We start from the raw sequence: 7051 nt of genomic DNA on the forward strand, positions 1-7051 counted from the left end.
GAAGCATTGGGTCAGTGGTCTCCTAGTAAGACATGAGCTATCCAGTGGCAAGCCTGGGTGGCCTTTCCTGTTAGGAGAGACTCCCATATACCATCACCCTGAGTCCTCCCAGCCAGACGTTGCCAGCCTGTGGAGCTCTGTGATCTCGCTGCGTCTTCCATAGGCACTGTGCTAAATGCTGTGGCTGTTATGTAACCTCGTCCACTCTGCCCTCACTGTTGCTAAACTGGCTACCTCCTTATATGTGTTGGCAGTCTTTACCACCTGATACACACATCAAAGTGGTACCTTGTGCTTTTCTCCCTCAGATGCTCTAAAAATTGTCCCTTCTAAAAATTGTCAGTGAGCTCCCAGAAGGGCCTCTATTGTCAAAGCCTCAGTTTAACCTCTCAGTTCCAGCATAAGGGCCCATACAGTGTAGAAGCTGGTAGTTAAAGACTTAAATTCTCATTTTTCCCAGTTCTCAGATTTCAAAACTCAAGGCTTTTTCACTGACCAGCACAGTACATGACTACACATCGAAGCAGTTAAAAATAGCATGCTTGAAAAAAATGTCTGTTTTGCTTGTAGTGGCCCACGCCCATGAGCCTTTCAAATCTTTTGTACATGGGGCTTTTATGTAGCACTTCACATTGCCGTGCTGCTGTTGTTTCATTCTGCTGAAATAAATGATTTCAAGTGTCGCAACGAATTAAAAAATACTTTATTGGTTTTACTATGAAATGACAGATGTCTGTATTTCAGGAGAATAAGAACTCTGTCTATTGCGCTTTGGTTTATGCAGAAACACTGTAGTATGCTGAGATTGCCCATTTTTATAGACCAGAATGCAAAACCCAGCACACCTGGGCTTACAGGGACATAGGGCGAAGTGCTGAAAAGCCTACATTTTTCTATTACCTGCAAATAAGTGTGCAGGTGAACACATAGTGATCTCACTGTCGTGTGACTTCTTGAGGCCATGTGAGCAAACATCTATTCACCTCAAACAGGTCACTACCCAAAACCATAAACCAGTTCAGCCAAGACTATGTTAGTGAGCCAGTGAATTTATTGTGGTTACTTACAGGAACATGAGTGAATTGAAGGCAGTGTCATCAAGGAAAAGCCTCCCTCAGCTTAGGTGATGACTCCAGGAACAACATCCCTGAAGCACCGGGCAGGACTGACAGGCAGCTCAACCGCTTGGAGTCTCTCACTGAGCAGGTGCTGCTTAGATGGGATGGGCCTTGTGAATCTTGTTTCAGGAGCTTCCTAACCCTTGTAGGTTTCCTTTCCTTCCTGAGTCTAATAATCCTCACTCTCCCATCCCCATTCTTCCCTCCAAAAGACAGTGTTTCTGTTGAACAGAAATAGTAATACTACACTGGCTGCCCAAGAGTAGAGAGTACATACCTGAACCATTGAAACTGGCAGAAAGTTGTTCAAATCCAAAAATACCTGTCTGAATACCTTTTGACTAGGTGTTTTCAGAACTTGTTTGAGCTGCCCAATAAAACCAGTTACTATACTCAGACCTTGTTTTTGATCAAAGATTGTATTCTTTGCCATCTAATCTTACCTCTTGTCCATATTTCTTTGAGTACCCCTATGTCAGGATCTTTCCACTTGTGCTTATTGCCACTGCTTTCATTAGCCACTTTATAATTTGTGCCATTACCTCTGGATCTCCTCCAGTATTGTGCGGTATTTACGTATTGAATACATATGCCTCTGCTTGCCTTTCCTATTGCCTAAACCAAATTGAAAGCTCTACTGCTGGGCATGACCAGAGTTGTGCTTCAGCAAATGCTGCTGGAATCCTCTCAGTCTCTGAGCTTGAGTCCCCTGTCTTCAAATAAGCCAGTGTTAAAAGTTAGGTTATCCATAGCCTGTGCCAAAGACAAAAACGAAGTCAAGGGGATCACAGACTTTAAGAACTTAAACTAGTGGCAAACACCTGTCATGCTAGTACTGGACAGAAGCAGGAAGATTTGGAGTTCAAGGCCAACCTGATCTACATATCCAGACCACATGTCAAAACTGAGCAGCCACAACTGTAAAATCCTTAGAAGAAACTATAAATCTTTGTCACCCTGGGCTAGGCTTCTCAGTGACAAGTTCAAAAGTACAAAGAACCAAAGAAAAGGATACAATAATTTGTTGAAATAACCCTTCCTCCCCACCCCCTTTATTTCAAAGACCCTTTATAAAGAAAGTGACAGCTGGGTTTGCTGGCACATGCCTGTACTCCTTCACTCAGGAGGCAGGTGGATTGATGTGAGTTCCAGGTAGCCCAGGCTACACAGCAAGTTCCAGGCTAGCCAGGGCTGGATACTGAGCACCCATCTCAACAAACAAACAAACAACCCCAGTACTTCACTACTAAAAACAGCTCCATTTAAAACTGACAGCAGATTAGAAGGTGGGCACGGTGGCACATGCCTATAATTCCAGGATGTGGGAAGTAGAGGCAGGAAAATCAGGAGTTCCAAAGTCCTTGGCTAGTCCTTGGCTAGTTTGAAAGCTAGCATGAGCTACATGAGACCCTATTGAGAATGGAAAAAAAGTGCAATAAAGCAAAAACTGACAATAGATTTGAAAAGACATATCTGCAAAGATATATGGATGTGTGTGCATATAAAGAGAAGTTCAACATTAGCTATTGGGAAGCTACACATTAAAGCCACACTTAAAAGCCGCACGAATGGCTAATGTATGGCTAAGCTACTCAGATCTGGAATACAAACTCCAGATAAGTCACCAGTGATCCTAGCACTTGGAAAGGTGGGCTACATAGTAAAACCCTATCTTAAAAAGGGAAGGGGTGGGGCTGGAGAGGTAGCTCAATGGTTAAGAGCAGACACTGCTTTTCCAGAGGTCCTGAGTTCAAGTGCTGGCAATCACATGGTGGCTCAAAACCATCTACAATGTGATCTGGTGCCCTCTTCTGGCATGCAGGTGTACATGCAGATAGAGCACTCATAAACAATAAATTAATTAATTAATTAAAAAATGTTATGGGGGCTAGAGAGAGGGCTCAGAGGTTAAGAGTACTGGCTCTTCTTCCAGAGGTCCTGAGTTCAATTCCCAGCAACCACATGGTGGTTCACAACCACGAAGTTACTGTATTACCCAGGAATCTCAGTTCTTTTTGTACCCCAAAGAAAAATGTGGGTAAGTGAGGTGGTTCAGTGGTTACAGACGCTTGCCGATAAGCCTGACTGACAGCCTAAGGTGGATCCTGGGCCCTATTTGTTGGAAGGAAAGAACCAACTCCTCCAGGTTATCCCCTGACCTCCACACACATGCTCTGTCATACCAAAAATGTCTTTGTATACAGACTTAAAAGCAAACACTCATAGCCAGCATTAATTGTTAAATATGGAAACGGGCTGATGAATAGTTAAACATCCTGGCTTCTACCTAGTTTTTGCACATGAAAGAACCAGGTGAGGAAACATGCTACAACCTAGGTGTACCTTGAACACATATGCTTAACTTTATCTTCTGCTCCTAACATCTATGTTTCAGCATCCTGTTCGCTCAAGAGCTGCAGCCAGAGGCTTAGGTGCTCCGACCTAAGCCTCACAGATACATCATCTGGACCTGCGGTTTCCTAGGCACAGATGGTCTCCCCGATCCTGGACAGTGAGAGCAGCTGTCCTATTTGCTGTCCAGTGCTGCAGTGTCCTCTTTTGTGCCCCTGGAGGCTGTCCTCGTTTCCTGGGGTTAAAACACTGCCTTAGACCTCAAGGGCTCAAAATCTATTTCTCCAATGGAGACCTATTTCCTGAACCTGTGTTGCAGAAGAATACTCTCTGTGTCACACAAAGCAGAAGTAACATGGCAAGGTAATTTCTGTACGACCCAATCCTGGTAAGCAAGCGCTCCAGGGCAGGCTGGTCGCTTAAATTTTTTTTTCTAATGCAGGTGATAACTGTGTCTCATCACATCATTGGCAGCTCAGACTGATGATCTGACATGGTTGGCTAACTCATGATTGGCACAAAGTATGGTAGTTGAGTCTTTGCAATGGCCAGGAGTTGGCCAAGCAATCATGAAGAGTTCACAGGCTGTAGGAAGTTTATGGGAAATTGGCTTTTGGTAGGAGAGCCACCTTGGTGGAAAAGAAAAAATGTTTCTCACATCTAGGCTATTCAGTTTTTGCAGGGTCTGTACTGTAGCTGTGCTTCTGTCTGATGGAGCAAGAAAACAAAAAAGCCAACAATTATACCCAGAATTCCACTATGGTGTGAAGTCTAGTGGTTTGGAGAGTACAAACATTAGACAATACTCAAAGTAGGGAAGGGTAGTGAAGAGAGATCAGTTTTGATTTCTAGAGTTTATGACGGTTGAACCTCTAGGTGGAGGGCAAGATATGGCCACCACAGCCTGCAGCAGGTAGGGACTTTAACATTTACAATGGATATGTATATAGGATCTTGGTGGCCCTCAAGTTATATGGGTAAAGATTACAAGGAAATCCCCTCCCTTCTCCTAACAGCACTCAGTGAGTGAACAATACCGTTAGACGGCAGAGGCTTCAGTTCTGTAAATAGGTGCGTTTATGGGGTTATGGTTTAGCTGAGAAGCTTGCCTGCTTCTAGAAACTGAAGGTTATGGAACATGTCCCTACGGCTCTAGGGCTCTGTGCCTGCAGTGTGTTCACTGTCTCAGGCGAGCTGCCTTTCGGAAGCAAATGTCTCTAACTGTGTCTAACCAGTGTGTCTGAAGTTTTCTCTCTCTGCCAGCAGACAGGGAAGCCAGGCTTTCCTCATGCTTTCCCTCTCACATCCCCATTATTTTTCTCATCTTTCTGTCCTCCACAGAAGTGTCAAATGCATGCTGCTTGCACATCTTGACTGTCTCACTTCCGTCTTTTTCTCTTAAGAAGATACCTCATCTGAAGGGTCTCACATTTGGGTTCAAGGACACTGAGATAGATTGTTGGGGGTTAATGGAGTTTATAAGCAGTTATTAATGCCATGGACAGCCAGATGACAGCACAGTCAGGGCTCTGAAGAGAGTCCAGGGCCCAGTACCAGAGACACAGTATGTCAGGGTCCCTTGTTAGTTCACCCGCCTTGCCTCTAGGTTTCCTAGCAACCTGTGATGTCATCATCACCTGTCACCACTGCCAGGGGCCCCCATAAAATACAACCCTACCTTTCCCTTTCCTCCTCTCCTCTCTTCCCCCTTCTCTCTCTGTCTCTCTCTTTTCCTGTCTTGCATTCTCTGCCTGTCCCTCTGTCTGTCTCCCTCCTCATTTTCTCTCATGACTCACTCAGAGTTATAACTCCTCTCCCTCTCTCCCCTGCCCTTTCTGCAATAAACTTCCTTGAACCACACATTGTATCGTGTGTAACATTGTAACAGCCCCAAGGAGAGGCCACATGGCGCTGTCTGGGGTTCTTTGTTACAGCCCTCTGAGGAAAGGCGTATTGGTGGTGGTGAGCCGGCAGCAGCCGGAATTCCTGACCCCACAGGAGGTGGGAAGTAGGTCAGGGCAGAATGGCCACCAATACCGCTTTGATGTAAACTCACTCTGGCACCTGAGAGTGTATTAGAGTGTGCTAGCTAGAGTCACAGAACATGTTCCTGTAAGGAGTTACTCAGTGAACGAGATACACTGTCTTTTTACGTGAGGGTTAACTAAGAAAGGGAAAACTTCCCTCTGAGAAGACACCAGTTGGTAAAAGTCTCTCCTGAGTGAGCAGCTCCTGAAAGAAAAATATCCATTTAAAGCTCCCATTTCCCCCAGAAACTGTCCCTCTGTATCAGCTAACAGCAAAAGCCCGGGCTCTGAAGTCTGCTGAGACAGGACCCCGTATTAAGAATAAAACCCCAGCAGGCCTCTGCTTGTCTTCACAGCGCGCAGCCTTCTCTCTGCAGGAGTTAAACTTGGCTTTGCTGAAGCACTTGGGGTTGTGTGTTTGTTTTCCTGACACCAGAAGCATTTCCAGCATCCTCATCAGGGGCTTCGGGGAAAGGGTGCTCTGGGTTCTGTGGTCTGGGCAGCAGTGTGGTATGTATTCTAATGCTGCATTTGACGAACCATCTTAGGCTTGAAAGCCTTCGTACGGTACAACAAACTAGGCTTCTTCCTGCTTATGATGAAACCTCTGTTTCTCAAGCATCGGGCTTAAGGTTACATGATCCATCTGTAACTTTACCTACAAATGGCTTTGTGCTGCCTGGGAACAGCAACCATGTCTGTGTTTCAACAAGTCATCACCACCTTGAAACTCTGTCTTTGTTTCAAAAGGCTGTTATAACCTCACCTGCTGTTATGGCTAACCTTGTCAGGACCAACTTGTTAGGCTGTTCCTATTTATTTGCCTGCCAAGTCTCCCATTTGGAAACTTCCTACCCCTGAGTTATAAAAACCCTTATCTTCCCCATGTCCAAGGCTGACCTCTTGAACCCTGACTTAAGGGGGCGCAGCCTGTGTACATGAATGTAAAAAAACAAAACAGAACAAAACAAATCTTGCCTTAATTAAAATTTGGCCATGATGATTTAGGTTGGTGGTCTTTTACCTTAAATCTTTGGGATTAAGATTTGGAGGCTCCAGTGAGATCAAGACCGAAATTCAGACATTCAGAAGTGGGACCCTTCCCTCTGGCACTCTGGGACTGAAGAGCTAGCTATTCTTTAGGGTGTGCAGGCTTTGGACACGTTCCAAGGCCCTGGGTCATGCCTTCAGTGTGGTGGACTGACTGACTGAGTGAATGACCCCCATTAAAAAAAAAAAAAAAAAAAAAAGATATCGGTGAGTATCCATTTACGGAGGCCTCCTCTGGTAAGACACAAATACTCTCCCTGACATCCCGTGGTATTCTGGTTCTGTGGGATCCTGATCTGGGGACAAGGGGGATTCTGACAAGATCCATCCAGGGCAGCAATCAAGAAGTCACAATTGCTCATCTGGTTACTTGGGAGTTTGGCCAGAACTACCAGTTCTCTTCCAGACTCTCCCAGGGAGCCTGGGGATGCTCTAGAGAGACTGAGAGCCAAGAAATTGGAACAGTTGGGTACCTGAGCGCCCATTGGCAGGGTTCAATGCCTA

Source organism: Psammomys obesus, unplaced genomic scaffold (assembly GCF_907164565.1).
Source record: "Psammomys obesus unplaced genomic scaffold, mPsaObe1.curated_primary_1811, whole genome shotgun sequence".
Taxonomy (NCBI): Eukaryota; Metazoa; Chordata; class Mammalia; order Rodentia; family Muridae; genus Psammomys; species Psammomys obesus.